This window comes from Stenella coeruleoalba, assembly GCF_951394435.1.
Source record: "Stenella coeruleoalba genome assembly, chromosome: X".
Lineage (NCBI taxonomy): Eukaryota > Metazoa > Chordata > Mammalia > Artiodactyla > Delphinidae > Stenella > Stenella coeruleoalba.
The window spans coordinates 40015966-40040879 of record NC_137152.1 but is presented as its reverse complement, the minus strand read 5'-3'; the positions used below and the strand labels follow the sequence as shown (position 1 = coordinate 40040879).

General features: G+C 37.3%; 1 long non-coding RNA gene across 1 annotated transcript in view; it reads right to left on the bottom strand.

Annotated features, from left to right (window-relative positions):
* The window catches only part of LOC307179994, a 43825-nt gene that overhangs the window by 5600 nt on the left and 13311 nt on the right, over positions 1-24914 (bottom strand). The window contains exon 2 of the long non-coding RNA XR_013825635.1: positions 3516-3562. This is a non-coding gene — a long non-coding RNA (uncharacterized lncRNA). The remainder of the gene's footprint in view (positions 1-3515; positions 3563-24914) is intronic.

Genomic DNA, 24914 nt, shown 5'->3' with positions numbered 1-24914 from the left:
TCTCTGCACCTCCATACCTAGCACAGCTCCTAACATACTTGGTGTCAGGGTATTCTAGTTGATCAAATACATTCTTGGTCTATTCCTCTGCAAGATAATGTGATTCCATTTGAAAGTGTATCCAACACTTCTATGAAAACTACTAACCCACCAAACAGAAAATTCAAATTTTCCTGTATTATGAATTTTAACTTCGTTATTTTTACTTGAGGCTTTGATTTGGATGTTTCTAGATGTGGACCAGATTTGTTTCTTCACATTCTACACTAGGCTGGGTGATAAACACACCCAACAGTTAAGGTACAATAAAGGCAACTCGACAATATCATCGTTACCCAAAATGTCACAGAATCCCTTGTGAAGGTGAAGATTTTTATCAAAATGGTTGTATGGAGTGATGGCAAAGTAGACTATCCTCTTTTCTGAGTGACTACTTGAAGTTTTATGTATGTTGAGGGAACTGAGGCTCCAACTTTTTAAACAGTTTATCCAAGGTTACACAGCTATTAACTGCTGGGAATGTAATTGGAATGCAGATCTGTATTACGATAAAACTCAAGATTATTCATTATATCCTGCAGAAGAAGGAAACATCCAACACAGCCAACACCATCCAGGGAACTAGTGTTTTAAGCAGATGAGGAACTTATCTAAGTTGTAAACTCTATACACCACCAAAACTGAACATAACCAAAAAAACAGTACTCAGTGAAATAATTCTTTAGATTAGTCATGGTGGTGGTGTAAGGAGCACAGGATAGGGAGCCAGAAAAACTTGAATTCAAATCCCAACTCCACTCTAATCTTTGGTCTCCTTTAATATAATTAGCATCAATAGCAAAATGTTATGAGAATTAAACATGAAGTGCTTAGCACAGGACCTGGCACATAGATTGTTCTCAACCAATGTTGGATGACTTAAACCTGTCCCTTTCCTTCTACTTAGGCAATGTTAAGCATTTACCCCCCGATCATAGATTTAATTTCTACTACAAAAGCAAGTTTTGTGTTATTTTTGTCTCTCTCCCTTGTGGTGAAGCTAAAAGATGGGAGTTAAAGTTCAAAGCAGTTAGCAAATAATATTTAAGCAACATTAGCTAATTATTTAATAATTATTGCAAATTCAGACATTGGAACGCCAAGCTTTTGAAAATGATTTTACTCAGCTTAAATTATGCATTCTTTCAATGTCATTCTAATAGGTGAATATTAACATGGTTATGCTGAGTTCTGAAAATAAAATTCCATTGACATTTTGATTGGGATTGTATTAAGCCTGTAAGTTATGGCCCTTGCACTCTAGAAATAAAGTTTTGTCTACCATCATCATTAGGGGACCACCTATCCCATAACTCCCCTCCTGTGTTAGCACGCCTTTCTCCTCTTTCCCCTTCCCTTTGACACAGGTCTTTGCAAAGATTGGAAGGGCATAATGCGTTGTGGAAGTGTTGAATTATTCAATTATAATGAATTATACAAAAGGACACATAGATGAGACATGGGAATCCTGCCTAATGATTACAAGGGATCCCTGTGACACGGCTAGAACCTGGGGACTTTATAATCTGAGAGGGGCATTGTGATTGCTTCCTTATCACCCCAGCTACCACCTCAATCATCCCCAGCTCTGCAAAACTGTCTCTCCATTTATCATTCAAACCTTCTTTCAAAACTCTCAATTTTATCATTTCTTTTTAACTAACTGTTGTGAATGCCATCATTTCTCTCATTATGCTTTGTATGTGGTTCCTGCTGATACATGTAAAAGTTATTGATATCTTAAATAGTCACTGCTTATTCTAGCTTTTTATAGAATTCACGTATAGCAAGGCATTTTATGTTGTTTCTAATGTGTTTTCCAAGAATACACTGCTTTCATCTTCAAGCAATGATTATTTTTTCTCTGTCCTGAAAGTTATAGGCTTTTTTTTTTTTTTTTTTTTTTTTTTGCGGTATGTAGGCCTCTCACTGTTGTGGCCTCTCCCGTTGCGGAGCACAGTCTCCGGATGCGCAGGCTCAGTGGCCATGGCTCACGGGCCCAGCGGCTCTGCGGCATGTGGGATCCTCCCGGACCGGGGCACGAACCTGTGTCCCCTGCATCGGCAGGCGGACTCTCAACCACTGCGCCACTAGGGAAGCCCCCTTATTTCTTTTTAACATATTTTTATGGTGGAGAGAATTTCTAAAGCAGTATTAGGTAGTAGGGATAATGAGCATATTTGTCTTGGTCCTAATTTTAATGGAATTTCCTCCAGTGGTATAAAATCATTTTGTGTCTTTTTACAGGAAAAAAACCCAAAACTTCACATCAATATAGCCTACTACATATCTACTTTTAAAATATACATTTTTAAAAAATGGGAATAGGTGTTGTATTATTATTGAGTGCATTTGGAAAATCTATTGAGTGTATAAAATAATTTATATCTGTATAATACAGTCTTCAAATCCAGTTGCACAGTAAATATTTCAGCTTGTTCAAATCACCTTTTATTCTCACTCCATTTAATATTTGTCCTCATATAGGACCCATTTCTCTTTTATATTATTCTTAAGGTATTTCGTTTTTATTACCAGTGTCAATAAGTCATTATTTATGGTATATTGGGAAATACCAATCTGGGAGGAGTTGTGCATATAGATGATTGACCAAGCACTTTGACTAAAAGACTTATTTTCACCAATAACTCTCTTTGTTTTTCTAGATATACAATCAAATTGCTTATAAATAAGGAATTATTTGTTTAACCAGTGTTATGCTTGTTAGTGTACATTTTAATTTTGTAGGGGACCCTATACAGACTGTTTACTTTTCCCCCAAATCTCTACTGTTTATGTTTTACTTTAAAAATTATTATGTTTTTAATCAGAAAAATGAACTAAAATACCCAAGACAAAAACTATATATTTCGTATTTGCTAAAAATGTAAAATATAAAAATATTTACCCATATAAATAAACAGAAAAATGACTGAACAGGAAATATGTGAAAATGTTATGAGTGGTTGCTTTCTTTTCCCCCATTTCTAAATACATTAATGACTTTCCATTCTCACAACTAAAAATGCTACTAAAATAATAATACTAAGTCAAACAAAAAGTATCTTTCGCAACTCAATAATCTGGCAGGCTGCAACAGAAAAAAAGCTAACATGTAATGTTTTAGACTACATATATTAATCACGCTAACAGACTTTATTTCCAGTGATCTTTGTTTGAAGAGGAATTAGACCTTGGTCCATTCTAGATAGTTATAATGAACCTCCATCAAGCTCCAGCCAGTGAAATTTCAAGCTTTTACTTGTATGAAAAGCGGTATGTGATGAGCAGCAAATGAAATCTGGAACAAGAAAAGGAATGTGACAAAGTCTTTATTTCTATACGTTACCTCCATCCCTCAAAATGGACTTCAGCTGTGATCGTTTTTCTCCGAACCCTGAATATATCACTTGAAATGTGTGATGGAGAAAACACAAAATCTGGAAGAGCATATATGGATTGAAATATGTACTTACCCATTTCTTAAACTCGGAGCAGTGCCTTGCTGCCTCATTTTCTTCATCTGTAAAATGGGGCCAACAATAATTATTAGAGCAACAATGTAATCAGGACCTAGGGAACATGCATGTTTATCAATACTACCCTTGACTATTCTTGAATAGAAGGAAAATATCTAGTAACACAAAACATCCATATTTAGCAAGGACATCATTTTCATACTTACAAATGAACAAGGGAGTATCTGGAAATTCACACATAAAGGACAAACCCATCCATTATTATGATCTCTCAAAGAAATACCTGTAAATAAAACCACCATCTTCTTTTTGCCTGATTGCTCCAATGATACCTTCCCTCTAGAGAGTTAAAAGGTAGAAGAAGTGAGCATACAGAGCACAAGTGGATGGATTTATCTTAGGTGGGAGAAAGAACATCTATTCCACTGTACTTGAAAGGAAGGGAAGATGGATGCTGTGATCAATTTCAAAAAAAAAGTGGAATTCTCTACCCCTCCCTGGGTTACATCCCTTTCCAATGTGATTCTGAAGCTCCTCACATCAAGAGGTGTAGTCTATTTCTCTACAGCTTGAATTGGGGCTAGCCTTGTGACTTGGTTTGACTAATAAAGTGCTGAATAAATGGTATTGTGCTCATTCTGAGTATAGGCCTAAAGAAGACTTGAGTACTTCGGCTCTCACTCTTGGAACTCTGATCAGTTTCCAGGTGAATAATCCTGGGCCAGTTGGCTGAAGGATGAGAGACCACATGTAGCAGAGACAGACAACCCAACCCTTCTGGGGTCATCTTAAAAAATCCAGTTCCTGGTTTATCTGTCAGTTCACCAGAGGAATATGAATGGGTCCAACTGAGACCAGAAGAACTGATTATTTGAGCTAAGCTTTAATTGTTCACCCAGAGTAAGAAGAGCTAAATAAATGGGTATCATTTTAAGCCACTAAGTATAGGGGTTATTTGTTGTACAGCAATAACAAACTGATACAAGAGTGAATGTGGCAAAGTTTTTAGGTTTGGTTGTGAGAAAATGAGAAGAATTCTACCTGATAGAGTGAAAATTCTGGTTATGGTGGCTTGAAGAGTTTGGCTAATCCTCTCTGCCAAAATCAAGTATAAAACTGGAAAAAATTGTCAAAAGTAATGTAGTAAGTTCCAGACAATTAGCTTTGCTGATTGTAATGTAACTGCCTGACATTAAGCTTTTGATTGCTGAGGCATCTATTTCCAACATCCATCTCCAACAAGCACATTGCCCAATACACAACTAGATAAGAAGCCAGGCCACCTCACCCATTTTAGAAATCCCTGGTTGACCTAGATTACTGACAATTTGAGTGATCCTGCTTTTCCCTTCCCATGCTTTAATACCTGCTCTCCTCTTTTAAATTCACCAATAAAGAGTGAACCCCCGAAACCCTAGGTGCCTCACCCTCAACCCCAAATAAAGGCAGAACTTCAGGTTCAGGTTCTTTCTCTCTCTCTGTCTCTCCTCATGACCTCCCTTTGTGGCCCTGGGTATGCCACGTACCCTCCAGGATTTGTAAGTAATAAACCTTGTATTTTTCGAAGTTCCATGATGGTTACTGCTGAGGTGTGTCTTGCTATCATAATAAGCATCACAAGGGCGAGATTGGCTCTGGTTGGGGAAATGTCTGTGGGGGCTCCCCACAAGTAGTAGGGGTCCAGATGAGTGCCCCCAGGCATTTGTAGCTGAGAGCATCACTATTGATAGGCTGAGACCGATACAGAACAAGCAACTATTTTACATCTCTGAAAGTCTACTGAAGGCAAACAACTTACTGAGACACTGCCTTGAAAAACTACTAGAGCTGTGTATAGGAATAGGAGTCTGTGGCCTTGCATGAGGCTATTCCCATACAGCATCTACTTCATTCCCCTTCAGCTATGAAGGTGAAAAGGATAGTTTTACCAAACTATGGGCTGGCCCCCCAAAATTAGCAGCTTTACTCTGAGAGGAAGTAAATTCCATTTGGGTCAGATGGGGAAAAAACAGGTCACCGTTAGCTAACGCTTGTAAACTCATTAGGAAACAAATGGTAAAATCTGTTCATTTGGTTGATGGTGCTTCCCAGAGCAGCTGAGAGTGGAAGCCTTACAACCTCAAGATATTTGAGAACAACCTCTTCCCAAATCATTGCCTGACCACTAAACTATATAGGCACAGGGGTAACCAACAGGAAGACAGAATAAAAAATTAAAATTAAAAACTGAACAGAGATCTCAGTGGCTGCTTACCATGGAATGAGAAATTACAATGCTAAAGCTAGGCAACTCTCCAGAAAAAAAAAAACAACAACTCATAAATTTAAAACCAAATCCAGAATTGCTACAATATATTATCTAAAATATCCAGTTTACCACCCAAAGTTTTGAGACAACCAAATCGAAAGTGTGACACATACATAGGAGAAAAAAAATAGGCAAAACTTACTCTGAGTTGGCCCAGATGTTATATTTAGCAGACAGATCATTCAAAGCAGTTATTGGGTTGGCCAAAAAGTTCATTCGGGTTTTCCATAACATCTTATGGAAAACTTGAACGAACTTTTTGGCCAACCCAATATAACTACACGCATACAATGGAGATCGGGTTTGGTTCTAGAGCACTGCAGTAAAGCAAATACCACAACAAAGCAAGTCACACAAGTTTTTTGGTTTCCCAGTATATATAAAAGTTGTTTATACTATACCACACTCTGTTAAGTGTGCAATAGGCATTATGTCTAAAAAACTGTACATACCTTAATTAAAAAATAATTTATTGCTAAAAAATTCTAACCCTGACAATGCAGGGTTGCCACAAACTTACAATTTGTAAAAAATGCAGTATCTGCGAAATGCAATAAAGGGAAGCACAATAAAACAAGGTATACACGTATGCTGAAAGAATTAAAGGAAACAATACTAAAATAATCAATGGAAAATACAATGGCAATGACAAAACAAATAGAGAGTCTCAACAGATAAAGAGAAACTATTAAAAAGGACCAAATGTAAATTCTGGAGTTGAAACGTTCAATAATAAAATTAAACATTCACTACAGGGGTGCAATGGCAGATTTGAGATGTCAGAAGAAAGAGTCAGTGGACTTGACTATATACCAAGAGAGCTACTTAATCTAAAGAGCAGAGAGAATATGATTTAGCAATTCGACTTCTGAGTACTTATCTGAAGGAAATGAAAACATTAACTCAAAAAGAACATTGTAAATCAATTATACTCCAATAAAGATGTTAAAAAAACCAAAAGATACATGCACCCCATGTTCACTGCAGCATTATTTACAATAGTCAAGATACAGAAATAAACAAAATATCTATCAAAATATAAATGGATAAAGAAAATGTGATATATATATATAATGGAATATTATTCAGCCATAAATATAATGAAATCTCGAGGGCATTATGCTAAGTGAAATCAGACAAAGACAAGTACCATATGATCTCACTTATATGTGGAATCTACAAAAAAAAAACAAGCTCAGGAAAACTAAAGAGCTACATGTAAAAGAATGAAATTAGAACACTCTCTAACACCATACACAAAAATAAACTCAAAATGGATTAAAGACCTAAATGTAAGGCCAGACACTATAAAACTCTTAGAGGAAAACATAGGCAGAACACTCTACAACATAAATCACAGCAAGATCCTTTTTGACCCACCTCCTAGAGAAATGGAAATAAAACCAAAAATAAACAAATAGGACCTAATGAAACTTAAAAGCTTTTGCACAGCAAAGGAAACCATAAACAAGACAACCCTCAGAATGGGAGAAAATATTTGCAGATGGAGCAACAGTCAAAGGATTAATCTCCAAAATATACAAGCAGCTCAACATCTAAAAAACAACCCAATCCAAAAATGGGCAGAAGATCTAAATAGACATTTCTCCAAAGAAGATATACAGATTGCCAACAAACACATGAAAGGACGCTCAACATCACTAATCATTAGAGAAATGCAAATCAAAACTACAATGAGGGCTTCCCTGGTGGCACAGTGGTTGAGAGTCCGCCTGCTGATGCAGGGGACGCGGGTTCGTGCCCCAGTCTGGGAGGATCCCATATGCCGCGGAGCGGCTAGGCCAGTGGGCCATGGCCGCTGGGCCTGCGCGTCCGGAGCCTGTGCTCCTTAACAGGAGAGGCCACAGCAGTGAGAGGCCCGCGTACCGCAAAAAAAAAAAAAACTACAATGAGATATCATCTCACACCAGTCAGAATGGCCATCATCAAAAAATCTACAAACAATAAATGCTGAAGAGGGTGTGGAGAAAAGGGAACCCTCTTGCACTGTTGGTGGGAATGTAAATTGATACAGCCACTATGGAGAACAGTATGGAGGTTCCTTAAAAAACTAAAAATAGAACTACCATACAACCTAGCAATCCCACTACTGGGCATATACCCTGAGAAAACCATAATTCAAAAAGAGTCATGTACCACAATGTTCACTGCAGCACTATTTACAATAGCCAGGACATGGAAGCAACCTAAGTGTCCATCAACGGATGAGTGGATAAAGAAGATGTGGCACATATATACAATGGAATATTACTCAGCCATAAAGAGAAACAAAATTGAGTTATTTGTAGTGAGGTGGATGGACCTAGAGACTGTCATACAGAGTGAAGTAAGTCAGAAAGAGAAAGACAAATACCATATGCTAATACATATATATGGAATCTAAAAAAAAAAAGTTTCTGAAGAACCTAGGGGCAGGACAGGAATAAAGACACAGACATAGAGAATGGACCTGAGGACACAGGGAGGGGGAAGGATAAGCTGGGACGAAGTGAGAGAGTGTCATGGACATATATACACTACCAAATGTAAAATAGATAGCTAGTGGGAAGCAGCCGCATAGCACAGGGAGATCAGCTCAGTGCTTTGTGACCACCTAGAGGGGTGGGATAGGGAGGGTGGGAGGGAGATGCAAGAGGGAGGGGATACGGGATTATATGTATATGTATAGCTGATTGACTTTGTTATAAAGCAGAAACTAACACACCATTGTAAAGCAATTATACTCCAGTAAAGATGTTTAAAAAAAAAAAGCTTATAGGTACAGAGAACAGATTGCTGGTTGTTGGGGCATGGCTTGGTTGGTGGCAAAATGAGTGAAGGGAGTCCAGTTATAAAATAAGCCCTGGGGATATAATTTATAGCATGGCAACTGTAGTTAAGAATACTGTATTCTATATTTGAAAGTTGCTAAGAAAGTAGATCTTAAAAGTTCTCATCACAAAGAAAAAAATATTCTGTAACTATATATGGTGACAGATGCTAACTAGACATTGTGGTGATCATTTCACAATATATACAAATATTGAATCATTATGCTATACATCTGAGACTAATACAATGTTGTATGTCAATTATACGTCAATAAAAAATTTAAAATAAGAGCAGAGAGAATAAAAAATGAAGAAAAATTAACAGAGCCTCAGAGAGTTGTGAACCAACATGTTATACACCTAAATATATATTTAATGGGAATGCCAGAAGGGGAGGAGAGAGAAAGGTGGAAAAACATTTGAGGAAATAATGGCCAACATTTTTGAAATTTAATAGAAACAATATATATAGATCTAAGAAGCCCAATCAACCATGAGTAGGATAAACAGAAAGGTATCCCTACCTAGACACATCATAGTCGAAGTCTAAAATACAAGGAGAAAATCTTAAAAGGAACAAGAGAAAAATGACCACTTATAGTGGAATAACAATACAATAATAGCTGACTTCACACCAGAAACCATGGAGGCCAGAAGATAGTACAATGACATGTTCAAAGTACTAAAAGGAAAAAAAAAAGTCAACCAAAATTCTATATCCAGTGAAACTATCCTTTAAAAATAAATGGAAATAATGACATTGCCAGATAAATGAAAACTAAGAGGATTTATTGCTAGCACACCTGCCCTATATGAAATCCTAAGGGGAGTCCTATAAACTGAAAGGAAATTATATCAGGCATTAGCTTGAAAACATAAGATGCAATGAGAAGCACCAGAAATAGTAAATATATGAGTAAATACTATACACAGTATTTATACATATATTATATATTTTTTTTCTTAGTTTCTTTGAAAATATAAGACTGTTTAATGAAAAATTACAACGTTGTATTTTTGGGTTTATAACATAAAGGTAATACATATGAAATAACAGGACAAAAGGGTGCTATACTGGAGCAAACTTTCTATACACTACTGCATTTAGATTAGTATTAATCTGTAGTAGATTGGTTTAATTAAAATGCATATTGTAATCCTCAAAGCAACCACAAAGAAATAACTCAAAATATTTCAACAAGGATGAATCTCAAAATAATTATCTGAGTGAAAGAACCCAGAAAGAAATTGCATGTGTCATTCCATTTATATAAAACTAGGAAATATAAACTAATAAAAAATAATAGAAATCAGATCAATGGTTGCATGGGGATAAGGAGTGGTGGGAGGAGTGAGAAAGAGACATGAATATATTCACTATCTTGATTGTGGTAATTGTTGCAAAAGTATATACATATGTAAAAAGATCAAATTGTATATTTGATTTGTATATGAAAATTATACCACAATAAAGCTGTTAAAAAATAAGTATGAGGGAATTTTATCCATAATGTAAGTGTTTTTGAACTGGATTGTGGGTGGTAATGTTTGTACAATTGTAAACATTTCCTATAAGTTCTCTAAATTTAGAGTTACAACGGGTAAATTTTTTGGTATATTAACTATAATGCAGTAGAACTGTTTAAAAAATTACTAGATTTTTTTCCTCCTTCCTTGATTAAGTAGTCAGGCTTATATGTTACGATTGAGGTGGAGGTGATTAGTGAAAGGAAAGGTCTGATGAGAGGTGAGAAGTTTTGAAAAGCTGTGTGCAGGATGGAAGAGAGTACTTACTACAGAAAAGCAGAAGGCCTTCCAGGCGGCATTTAGGTGAAGCGCATAAGTGCTCCATGAATGCCAACTATAAGGGAAAAGGATGCACAGATTCATTTACACAACAAATACTTACTGAGCACCCAGTATATAACAGGCACTCTGTTAGAGACACTTTAATTTCAGTTACTAATTTCTGCTTCATTCACTTAGTGTACTAGATTGTTCACTTTTGTAAACCCTAAATGGCTGTTCTAGTACTAATTACTGTGTAAAGTGAATATTTCCCTTTATCTAGGTATCTGCCTATATATATACTGCATTAACATATTATATATGTTATATACTACATATAATATATAGGAAATACTTTGAGCATTTTGTTTTGTTAATACATTAATGGTTCAAATATATAATCTCATGTGTGTATTACACACATAAGTATGTTATAATAAAATAACCTAACCAGTCTCTTCCCTAGAAATCCATCATTTTGCATTCCATCAAAATGTCAATCTTTAGCTGCATCTTTTTATCCATTTTTAAATTTTTCCTGGTTGAATAGGAAAAAGATGTTGAATTATTCATATATATGCTAGCACCCACCCTCAACCAATCATTTGGTCCCAGCAGGAATAGAATTCCTCTAAGATCTATGGACCTCACATTCCTGTATAGTGAGGATTTGGGGCTTCTCAGCTGAGAAAGGCAGACATAGACTCTGCTTTTAGGGAATTCACAGTCAGCTGAGGGGAGGCAGACCACAAATAATCTTCAACTGTGATGAGTGCACTTTGTGATGAGCAGAATTCGGTGAGCTCTAGCAGCATATGGCAGGGGACTATAATGCTGCTTAAGGGTATAAGTCTCCCCAAGTGACCAGTAAGTTCAGATTTAAAGGATGAGTAGGAGGTAGCCCAGTGGAGAGTGGGTGGTGAGTTGTCCAGGCAGGGAACAGCATGAATGAGATCCTGGGGGACAGAGAGAGCACTGAAGGAGCAATCTTCTTCACTAGCCCCAGTAGCAGATGACAGAAGATATTGGTGTATGCAGCTGCACACCCCCCTTCAAAATTATCAGGGCCCCAACTGCTTAATGTGAATAAGTTAAAGAACATGGGTAATGAGCCAGACCACTTGGGTTCAAATTCCAGCTTCAGCCATTGTTGGCAGTGGGACCTTCAGCAAGTGACCTGAGATGCCTCAAGTGCCTCTGCTTCCTCTATTGTGGAATTAGGAAAATCATTGCACATACCATATGTCAGAAAATAGTTCATAATGTTCCCATGAAGATTAAGTTAGGCATCAGGCAAAAACAGAGATTTTTAGCTGTTTTGCCTTGAACGTTTTCTCCTGGTCAATTTTATACTATCCTGAGCAAATTTAGTTTTCAAATTTATAGGTAAGCAAAGCCAAGGAAATGTAGCTAGTATCTGTGCAGTAAAGGAGATGAAATGATTAAAAGAGTATTCATTCTTTAAAAAAATAAGATAAAAACCTGGTTTTGAAAATAGTAGCACTTATGGTAGCTATTAATCCAACTATATCAATAATCATTTGAAATGTCAATGGTTTAAATATACCAATAAAAAGAGTGGATAAAAAACAAGACACAACTATATATTGTCTACAAGAAACCCACTTTAAATATAGAGACACAGGTTAAAAGTAAAGTGGTGGGAAAAGGTCTACCAAACTACAACTAATCAAGAAAGCTTAAGTAGCTATATTAATAGCTATATTAATAGCTATATTAACAGCTATATTAATTTCAAAGGAAGCAGGCTTCAGATCAAGGAAAATTATCAGGGATAAAGAGGGTCATTACATAATGATAAAAGGGTCAATCCTCAAAGAAGACATAACAGTCTTTAATGTGTATGTGCCTAACAACAAAGCATCAAATATGTGAGGCAAAAACTGACAGAATTGTAAGAAGAAATAGATGAATCCACTATTATAGTTGGAGACCATATAACTGACAGATCCAACAGGCAAAAAATTAGTTAGGACTTAGTTAAACTGAACAGCACCATCAATCAACTGGAATGAACTGACATTTATATAATATTTTGTCCAACTGACAGAATTATAAGAAGAAATTGATGAATCCACTATTATAGTTGGAGACTATATAACTGACAGATCCAACAGGCAAAATATGAGTAAGGACTTAGTTAAACTGAACAGCACCATCAATCAACTGGAATGAACTGACATTTATATAATATTTTATCCAAAACCAGAATACAGAATACAAATTCTTTTCAAGTTCACATGGAACATTCACCAAGACAGACCACATTATGTACCCTAAAACACACCTTAACAAATTTTAACAAATAGAAATCATACAAAGACCACAATGGAATTAAACGAAAATGACCACAATGGTATTAAACTAAAAATTAATAACAGAAAGATACCTGGAATATCCCAAAATACTTGGAGATCACTTCTTCTAAACACACTTCTTCAACACACTTCTAAATAAATACTGAGTCAAAGAAGATATATCAAGAGAGATTTTAAATCATTTTGAACTAAATGAAATGAAAATATAACTTATCAAAATTTGTGCGATGCAGTGGAAGCAGTGCTTAGAGAGAAATTCATACTATTGAATGCATATATTAGAAAAGAAGAAAAACCTAAAATCAATAATCTAAGTCTCCACCTTAGGGAATTAGAAAAAGAAGAGCAAATTATATTCAAAATAAAAAGAAAAATAATAAAACTTAGAGTAGAAATCAGTGAAATTGAAAACAGGATATCAATACAGAAAATCAACAAAACCAAAATCTGTTATTTGAAAAGGCCAAAATAATTGACCTGGTTAAACCTCTATCCAGGTTAACTAAGAAAAAAAGAGAGAAGACACAAATCGCTAGTATCAGAAATGAAAGAGGGGCCATTACTACTGATCCCATGGACACTAAAAGGAAAATAAAGGAATATTATGAACAACTCTATGCCCACAAATTTGATAACACAGGTGAAATGGACCAATTCTTTGTAAGACACAATCTACCAAAATTCACATAAGGATAATTAGATAAACTGAATAGGCCTACATCTATTAAAGCAATTGAATAAACAATTAAGAGCTTTCCAAAACAGAAAGCACCAAACACAGACTGGTTCACTGGTGAATTTTACCAAGCATTTAAGAAAGAAATTATACCAATTCTCCATAATCTCTCACAGAAAATAGAAGCAAAGTGAACACTCCCTAACTTACTCTATGAGTCCAGCCATTACGTTAACACCAAAACCAAAGATATTATAGGAAATGGAAATACAGGTCAATATCTCTCATGAGCATAGATGCAAAAATCCTCAACAAAATATTACAAAATTGAATCCAACAAGTATAAAGAAATTACACACAACAGCCAAGTGAGACTTATTCCGGGTATGCAAAGCTGGTTCAATATTTACTAATCTGTTAATGTAATCCATCACATCAAGAAGGTAAAGAAGAAAAATAATATTGTCATATCAGTAGATAAAGAAAAAGTATTTGAAACAATCCAATACCCATTCATGATTAAAAACTTCAGCAAACAAGGAAGAGAGTGGAACTTCCTCAACTTGATAAAGAATAACTACAAAATCCTACAGTTAACATCAATGACAAGAAACTAGATGCTTTCCCCCTAAGATAGGATGTCCACTATCACCACTCTTATTCAACTTTATATTGGAAGATCTAGCTAATGGAATAAGACATAAAAGGAAATAAAAGGTATATAGATTGGGACAGAAGAAATAAAACTATCTTTGGTCACAGATGACATGATTGTCTATATAGAAAATTCCAAAGAATCAACAACAACAACAAAAAAAACTGGAACTAATAAGTAATTATAACAAAGTTTCAGGACACAATGCTAATTTACAAAATTCAACTGCTTTCTTATGTACAGACAATGAACAATTTGAACTGGAAGTTAAAAACACAGCACCATATACAGTAACATTTCCCTCAAAATGAAGTGCCTAAGTAAAAAATCTAACAAAATAAGCACAAGATCTATATGAGGAAAACTATAAAACTCTGATGAAAGATCAGAAAAGCGCTAAATAAATGGAGAAATATTCCATGTACACGTATAGGAAGACTCAACATTGTCAAGATGTTAGCTATAGATCAATCAAAGTAACAGCAAGTTATTTTGTGGATATTGACAAACTGATTCTAAAGTTTATATGGAAAGACAAAATACCAAAATTGTCAACACAATACTGAAGAAGAACAAAGTTGGTAGCTGACTTTACCCAAGTTCAAGACTTACTATAAACCTACAATAATCAACACCTTGTCATATTGGCAAAATAATAAACAAATAGATCAATGGAACAGAATAGAGAGCCCAAAAACAGACCCATACAAATATAGTCAATTGATCTTTTTTTTTTTTTTTTTTTTTTTTTTTGCGGTACGCAGGCCTCTCGCTGTTGTGGCCTCTCCCATTGCGGAGCACAGGCTCCGGACGCGCAGGTTCAGCGGCCATGGCTCACGGGCCTAGCCGCTCCGCGGCATGTGGGATCTTCCCAGACCGGGGCACAAACCCGTGTCCCCTGCATCGACAGGCGGACTATTAACCACTGCGCCACCAGGGACGCCCAAGTCAATTGATCTTTGACAAAAAAATCAAAGGCGATTTGATGGACAAAGGAAGTCTTCTCAACAAATGATGCTGGAACAACTGGACATCCACGTGCAAAATAAATGAGTGGAGACACAGACTTTACATCTTTCACAAAAATTAACTCAAAATGGATCACAGATCTAAATGTAAAACATGAAACTATAAAACACCTAGAAGAAACCATAGGAGAAAATCTAGGTGACCTTGGGTTTGGCGATTACATACATACATACATACATTTATTTATTTAGTTAGGCTGTGCTGGGTCTAAGTTGTGGCATGCAGGATCTTCGTTGCCACATGCAGGATCTTTAGTTGTGGCATGTGGGACCTAGTTCCCTGACCAGGGATTGAACCTGGGCCCCCTGCATTGGGAGCATGGAGTCTTAGCCACTGGACCACCAGGGAAGTCCCTGGCGATTACATTTTAGATACAATACCAAATGTATGATCCATGAAAGAAAAAACTGATAACTTAGACTTAATTAAAATTAAAAACTGTGCTCTGCAAAATACACTCTTAAGAGAATGAAAAGATAAGCTGAAGACTGGGAAAAATATCTTTGCAAAACACATAGATCCAATAAAAGGCTGATATCCAAAATATACAAAGAAAAAACTCAACAATAAGAAAACAACCCAATTAAATATGGACAAGAGATATGAACAAATATCTCACCAAACAAGATATGCAAATGGAAAGTAGGCATGTGAAAAGATGCTCAACATCATATTTATTGAGGAAATTGCAAATTAAAACAACGGGAAACCGCTATAAATCTATTCGAATGGCTAAAATCCAAAACACTGCCAAATGCTGGCAAGGATATGGAGCAAAAGGAACTCTCATTCATTGCTGGTGGAAATGAAAAATAGTACAGCCAATTTGGAAGACAGTTTGGCAGTTTCTTACAAAACCCCTTAGTATTTACCCAAATGAATTGAAAATTATATCCACACAAAAATCTGCACACAGATGTTTATACTAGCTTTATTCATAACTGCCAAACCTTGGAAATAACCAAAATATCCTTCAAAGGTGAATGGATAAATTGTGGTACATCTATAAAATGGAATATTATTCAATGATAGAAAAGAGCTATCAAGCCATAAAAAGACATGGAGGATCCCTAATTGCTAAGTTAAAGAAGCCAATCTGAAATGACTGCATATTGTATGATCCCAACTATGTGACACTGTAGAAAAGACAAAATTATGGAGAGAGTAAAAAAATCAGTGGCAGCAAGGGGTTTGGGTTGTAGGGGGGAGGGAGGAAGGGCTAAAACAGGTGGAGCACAGAGGATTTTCAGGCAGTGAAACTACTCTGTATGATGCTGTAATGGTAGAAAAATCTAATACATTTACAAAAACCCAGAGAACGGTATAATGCAAAGAGTGAAACTTTATATAAATTAGAGACTTTAGTTATTAATAGTATATTAATATTGGCTCAACAATTGTTACAAATGTACCACATTAACTCAAGATGCTAATAACAGGGGGGAGGGGGTTGTGAGGGGTTATATGGAGACTCTGTAATTTCTGTTCATATTTCATAAACCTAAAACTGCTCTAAAAAGATTATTAATTTTTTAATATAAAAAGTTACTTCCATACAGTATCCGTCTCTGAAATGTTGGTCAAATACTTTCATGCATTCCACAGATTATGAGTGTCTGCTATCTTCCTGGCACCATTCTCTCTGTTCCTAGGTTTCCCTATCTGAACAATGGGAATGATAATAATAGCAACTATCTAATAAAGAATGAGAAGCAGTTTAGAAATTTTGAATTAGCATCACATTCTCTGTTTTTAATGTCCACTGTGCTTACTTCTGTCATGTTGTCTTGATAATAATCCAGAAATTATCTGTTTCTGTGTTTTTATGTTCATTAATCTGAGAAGTCGCTGAAAAATGGGACTCAGTCCATGTCACACGTGTTCACAGAATTTGGCACATAGCCTGGAAATGTGTCCAGCAGGTGCTCAATAAACATTCGTGGTATAAATGTGGATGACACATGATCTGATAATCACCCAATAAAACATGGCTATTTTTTATGAGCCATTTGTTCATTGGGGAAAATCCATGATAAATTACTGAATGCAGGATATCACTATACTCAGTTTACCCTCACTTAGAGAAAGTTTATGTACTTGATCATTGCTCTGTTTTGAGAAATATCTAGTACCAGCACATTCTGAACTTCTTAACATATGATTTCACAATGTACTTGGGACAGTCTGTTATTTTCTGACCGTCTGATCTGAACTTACAGTTGGACTTGATTTGGTAATTCTCCAAAAACTTATCAAATATAAACTGATTAATTTTTAACATAGCTTCTCAAGTAGTTTTTACTTTTTGGATGGAGAAACAGTTGAACAAATACGTGTCTGATAATTAAATTATTTAATTTCACATAATAAAGATATATTTCATTCAGGTTTATACAGATAAAAACAAGGATGTGAATTCAATGAAGAAATCAATGGTCATGTAAAGGTGAAGTCTCTGACCTTAACAAGGAAGAGACAGCTCTCCTGCCCTTATCTCCTGTCCTTATTTTGGGATACTCCTTCTCTGCCCATTTCTCCGGTCCACTTTTCCTGTGTCCCTCCTTAGTATTTCCACTGTAGTATGTACAGATTTATATCTCAGAGTCTACAGTTCCTTCTTTTATCATTTGTCTGTCTGTTTCCCACACAAGATGGTGAAATCCATGATTATGATATACCATATTTCATTGGTCTTTGCATATCCAGGGTACAGAACACTTCTGGAAATATGGTGGGAATAACTGAGTATTTGCTGTCATAACAAATTAATATTTTATAGAGACCACAGATTGGAAAGATACCCACTTCCAATAGGGACTTGATACAGTAGATGTTATTTTTGCAGACACTATTTCTACGACTTCTGAGATCAGGTTCCAAGCAGACCACTCTGCAACTGTGAGCCTTTCTGTGAGAATCTCATCAACAAAAAAATTTTAGCAGCCCTACATGGTAGCTAGCAACACCAAAGGCACGATCCATGAAATAAATAACTGATAAGCTAGATTTCATTAAAATAAAAAACTTCTGCTCTGCAAAAGACAATGTCAAGAGAATGAGAACACAAGCCACAGCCTAGGGAAAATATTTGCAAAAGACACATCTGATAAAGAATTGTTATCCAAAATATACAAAGCATTCTTAAAACTCAACAAGAAGAGATCTGTTGTACAACACAGTACCTATAGTTAACAATATAATATTGTGTGCTTTAAAATATGTTAAGAGGATACATCTTATGTTAAGTGTTCTTACCCCACACAAAACAACGATAAAAAATACACAAAAGAGCACAATTTTGGGGTGTGATGGATATGTTTAATACCTTGATTGCAGATATGATATCACAGGTGTATACGCATGACCAAACTCATCAAAATATATACATTAAACATGTGCAATATTTTGTATACAAATTATACCTCAATAAAGCTTAAAAAATAGCCTAATATAAAAAAAAAGATATGAAGAGACACCTTACCAAAGAAGATGTACAAATGGTAAATAAGCATATGAAAAGATGTTCAACAACAATGAAATACTATTACACACCTATTAGGATGGCCGAATCGAAATACTGACAACACCAAATGCTGGCGAGGATATCAAACAACAGGAACTCTCATTCATTACTGGTGGGTACGCAAAACGGTGCAGTCAGTTTGGAAAACAGTTTCGCACTTCTTAAAAAACTAAACATACTCTTACCATATGATCCAGCAATCATGCTCCTTGGTATTTACCCAACTGAATTGAAAACTTATAAACACATAAACATCTGCATACAAATGTTTATAACAACTTAATTCACAATTGTCAAAACCTGGAAGCAATAAATGGTCTTCAGCAGGTGAATGGATAAACTGTGGTCCATCCAGACAATGAAACATTATTAAGAGCTAAAAGGAAATGAACTCTCAAGATATGAAAAGACATGAAAGAATCTTAAATGTACATTACTTCATAACAATAAAATTACTGTTTTTAGATTTCAGCCTTAGACATTTCCATGCATTTTCTCAGATATTCAAATCCCCATTTTCTTGAAAAGAGCACTTCATCTCAGGGAAGTTAAGTGACTCACCTTCTTGTGGATTCTGCTTTCCAATTTCCCACCTCAGTCCCCAGTCTACATCTCATTCTACCTCCAGCCATTACAAACTACTCCTACTTCCCTGAACCCAGCAAGCTCTCTCTCACCTCCACATCCACTCTCTCTCCTGCACACACACATGATGGATGATTACCTATTTGATAATCAAGCTATAACTTTTCCACCATATTAAATCTTATCTATCCCTTTCTTCACTGTCTGTCTTTTCACACTACAATGAAATATTGATGATCATAGGGGATCTGACTATTGTGCTCAGAGCTCTGTCCCCCGAGATGGAAAGGCCTATAGTAAGTGATCCATAAATATTTGTTGAATTAAATGCCTGATCCTTGAAGCAGTCTCGGATATGCAATCTGGTGCCTATGGGTCTCCCACCTGACTCTGGGAAACATGGAAACTGGACAAGTTAATCTTTCTGGGAAGGCCCATTGTCCAAAGAGGCCAATACAACTTAAGACTTCAGGCTTCTAGAGTCAGACCAGGATGGAATTCCACCTCTATCTCTTACTAGTTGTATGACCTTGGGGATGCTTCTCTACCTTTTTGAGCCTTAGTTTCCTCCTTTCCTTAGTTATCCTAATGAGATATTTGAAACTGCTCAACACTTCCATTCATTCAGTCGGCAAACATTTGTCGAATGTCTCCTATCGGACAGGTACTGTTTTAGGTGCCGAGAATAAGTCATAAACAAGTTACATCCATCAGCTCACAGTCTAATGAATGAAGCAGACAAACAACTGTTCACAGCACAGTGCTCTTAGGGCCATGATAAGGGAGGTCCTGGGTGCCAGAAGCAGGCTGTAGGACTAGCTGGTGCTCTTCACTTCATGTCCTTTGTTTCTAATACTGAAGTGGTGTCAGTCACCAAGGCCTGAGGCCTGCTTCTGCGATCATTCTTCATGTTTCTGTTTTTGCAATCTCTGTGATGCTGTTGAGTTGGCCTTGACTTGACAAGGCTACTATTGTAAACCTGAGGGTTTTCCCAGAGGTATCTCTTATTGACAGTCAGAAGTACTTGGTAGTAACAAAAATGATGATGAAAATAGCTACCACTTATTTTCAAATGGACTTATAGATTCTTATTTTATTCACTGGGTGATAAACCATTATTATTATTATTGTTGTTATTCTTTCTGATGCCGAAATTATGCTATTTTTTAAAAACTACCTGTGTGCCAGGCACTGTACTACATGCTTCATTACTGTATCTAAACCTTACAACATACCAATAACAAAACCCCTGTTTTTAGGAATTCCCCGGCGGTCCATTGGTTAGGACTCAGCGCTTTCACTGCTGGGGCCTGGGTTTGACCCCTGGTCAGGGAACTGAGATCCCACAAGCTGCGCAACACGGCCAAAAAAAAAAAAAAATTCCTATTTTTATGCCAATTCCACATATTGGGTAATGAAGTTAAGGGAAATGTAGGGGGGTGTAAATTCATACTGCCAGTAAGAGAACAATAGTTAAAAGCACAGACTTGATTCTAAATACCATTCTACACAAAAGAAACCAGAGCTCCTTGGGAAATGGCTGATTCCAGGGCCGGAACAGGGAAAGTACAAGAAGAGCCAGGAATACCTTGCTGTACCAAAAGAAATTTTCAAAGAAAAATAGGGGTACACCTAAAAGGATACAGGAACAAGATTTACGGGGCTTCCATTGTTCCACTGACCAAATCTGGGCAAATTGGAGCATCAAACTGAATCGCGATGGTAATGGGTTTATATAGCCAGTGAATAAAATATATGTCCATGAGCTCATAGGATATCAATGAAGACATGAATAATTCACAAATGAGGGTCAGAGAAAAGCTCTTCATTGCAGAAGAATCCCAACTAGTAAATGGGGGGGAAATGATGGAGTTGGAAATGCATGATTTTTCAACCACCATTCATTAGTGGGTTTAGGGAAGAATCATCAATGATGGTAGAACAGGATATTTCCATAGTCTCCAAGTATCCCCCCACAATATATTTAAGTGGACAAAGGGAAAATAATCACTTTAGTTTGGGGTAACCTGGTGAATACAACCTTAACCAAGTGATCAACTTTAACCTCACCAGTACAGAATAAATAAATAGCATGTGCCGACTGATATAATGCACTGAGAAGGATATACTATCACTTTTGTCGTTTCCCTGGCAAAGATACACAAGCTGAATCTAGTCATGAGAATCGAAAATCAGGCAAACCCAAATTGAGGGGCATGGTTCATACTTTCAAAACTTTTATGGTCGTTCAAGACAGCAAGTCTGAGGACTTGTCCCAGACTGAAGAAGACTAAAGTGAAACAACAAATACATACAAGCGTCATTCTAGACTGGAGAGGAGAAGAGAAAATTATAAAACTTTCTATAAATGACATTGTTGAGATAATTGCCACATTTGAATAAGGTCTGTGATGAGATACATAATAGTACTGTATCAATGTTAGCTTCCTGACTTTGATAATTGTACAGTGCTTACCCCAAAAGATGCCTTAGTTCTCAGGAAGTAACACTGCAGTATTTAGGGGTCAAAGGACATGTCTGCAGCTTACTCTCAAACGATTTAGAAAAAGTTTGTACGTATGTGCGCCTGCGTGTGGTATGTGTATCGACAGGAAAACAAGACAGTGAGACAGACAGAAAGAGAAAGGTGGAGGAGAGAGAGAACAAATATGGGAACTATTACCTATTGTGGAATTTGGGTGAAGTAGAAATGGGAGTTCCTTGCACTATTTTTGAAACTTTTCTCTAAGTTTGAAATTATTTCCCCCAAAAAGTATCTCCCTCACAAAAAGTAATGTGGGTTCTAGATACCGACTGGGATCATTTCCTGTGTCCTTCATTATTAACTGTGTGATCACAGAAAAGTTACTTAATCTCTGAATTCAAGGTTTTTGACTGGTAAATAGGGGTAATCACTGAGCATACCTACCTCCTCAGGCCATGGTAAGGATTAAATGAGATGGTGCATATAATATGTTTTGAGCAATAGATTGGATGCAGGGAATACTCAACAGAACTTAAGCCTCTCTAACGTTTTTGATTCTTTAAAAAGTAAAGTACATCATTAACCTAGACGCTTCTAGTCTCAGTACTCAGATCTTACTGTGTCACTGAGGTGCCCGCTACGAGGCACACTCCCTGTGCCTGTGGGGGCTTACAGTGCACAATACAAGTTAGCTTTCACCATGAATATCATCATTAAGCCCAATATTTCTGATCTTAATGTCCAGCCTCCTACCACTCCACTTAGCTGCCTTGGTGTGTTCCTGGGGCCACAGAAATCCTCACATTAACACCTAGTAGGTACTAAAGTCACTAGGCTCGTATGTATGCCGTGTAGACTGTTCAGGGAGGACCGAAATATTGTTCACCCTTCCTTCGGAGCAGTGCAGTGGGTTACAGCAGAGAGCTACAAACTTCCACACATGGCAACCCTGGGGAGCAGGTTTTAAATCTCTCTTTAAGAAGTAAGTACACAGGCTCAGAGAGGTAGAGAGCCTCGCCCCAAATCACAAACTAGGGAGAGGCGGCACAGAGAATATCTCACCCACGGCCTTGCTGCTAACCTGAGCTGTCTTCAGCTCTGCCCAGTGCACAGCGTCGGTAAGCACCATCTTCCTACCTAGACTATAGACTCACTGGAGGTAGAGAACACCGTTTAGCTCTCATGTATACCCTGGCATTGAATTCACCCCCAAGCACATATTTGGGAAGAGGGTTTGTCCCTTTAACCTGGGAAGAGGGATTTCTTTATACATTTCAAGGAGCCTCTAGACACAAGTTACATGAGGTGGTTTTCTGAGTGTACACTAAAAACTCAAAGCAGACATGGGATGCCTGATGCCATAAGGGCTTTTTGTTTTTGTTCTTTAATGAAACTAGATAGTTTAGTGTAGTTTACATAGGTGGTAGGTGAAGCTGCAATGAGCAACAAGAAGAGATACTGGGGACTTCCCTGGTGGTGCAGTGGTTAAGAATCTGCCTGTCAAGGCAGGGGACACGGGTTTGAGCCCTGTTCCGGGAAGATCTCACACGCCGCGGAGCAACTAAGCCCGCATGCCACAACTACGGAGCCTCCGCTCTAGAGCCCGTGAGCCACAACTACTGAGCCCGCGTGCCACAATTACTGAAGCCCGTGGGCCCAGAGCCCGTGCTCCGCAACAAGAGAAGCCACCGCAATGAGAGGCCCGCGCACCGCAACGAAGAGTGGCCCCCGCTCGCCTCAACTAGAGAAAGCGCGCACGCAGCAACGAAGACCCAACGCAGCCCAAAATGAATGAATGAATGAATGAATTAAAAGAAAAGAGATACTGAACAACGATTAGGATGGCAGATTTCTCTACTGAGGAGACACACGGTTGTGGTCAGGGAGGGAAGCCTCAGGGGCTCTGGGGTTTTCATACTATCTGACTCATTGTCCTGGGTGGTGGTCACATAGGTTTTCACGTTATAATTGCTCATTATAAATCTCCGTATATATGTTTTACGCTTCTCTTGTATGCACGTATATATTATTTCAAAACTGAACCCAACAAAAGAGAATAGGAAGGTCCCAAGACAGGGAAGCCTTGAGATTTGAATAAAGGTATTAACATGGCTACGTGAAGATGTTATCAGTCAGAAAGGGTTGGTTACTCATCCATGAAATAAAACACTTTTAATGCCTATCTAAACACTGTGTGGGTAAAAGTGTCTCTACCAACTTGACTGTGAGCATTTCTGGTGCCTCTGTCAAAGCATTACCTAGTATGAGATGGACATATCAGATGATGTTAGCCGCATGCCATTAACAGACCAGGAGTTTGTATGCAAGACGTCAACTTTCCCCCATCTTCTGCCTCCTGAATTACCATAATCTGTTTCTTTACAATCTGAAACCACTGAGTACCAGAATTCCGCCCCCTATCAAGTACACACACACAACCTCTCTCTCTCTCTCTCCCCTCTCTCTCCCCGCCCCGCCCCCGACCTCGCTCGCATCTTATCACACCAGTGCACAGATGTGTTTCAGGGAACACTGTGATAAACTCCTCATCATCTCATGTTCATCTAAGCCGGTCACGATGCATCCAATATCCTTGACAATCTCTGATTTTAGGTTGGTCATGTGACCAGATTCAGTCTCATATGTTTGGGTCGATGCGGGTGGATATCTTCTGGAAAGTATCATGTCAGTTTTCTTTCTCTTTGAAAAGGAACACTGGAAGATATTTTCCCTTTTTGCCTAAATATTACCATGCCTAGATACGAGCCCTGAACTGCTACAGACATCTGGGGACCAGAATGATGAGGACACTGAGGTGGCTGAGAAAAAGAGAGGGAAAGTATCTGAACCCTTGATGACATCCCTGAGCTAGACTTCGCCATGTCTGGAACCCACCCTACTTTGCACTTCCAGTCTATTTGGGAAATGGACCAAACGGTAGTGACTGCCAGCTAACTGCCAGGCACTCCTGTTGACCCTGAAGATACTGTAGTCAACAAAACAGACATCTGTCTCTGCCCTCATAGAACTCATATTTTGGGGTAACTGTATAAACGATAAATAAAATAAATGATTAAATTATACTGTACGTAGGAAGATTACACTGTTATGAAAAGCAAACTAGGTCTGGAATGCTGAGAAACTGGAAATTTTGTGAAGCGGTCAGGATAGGCCTTC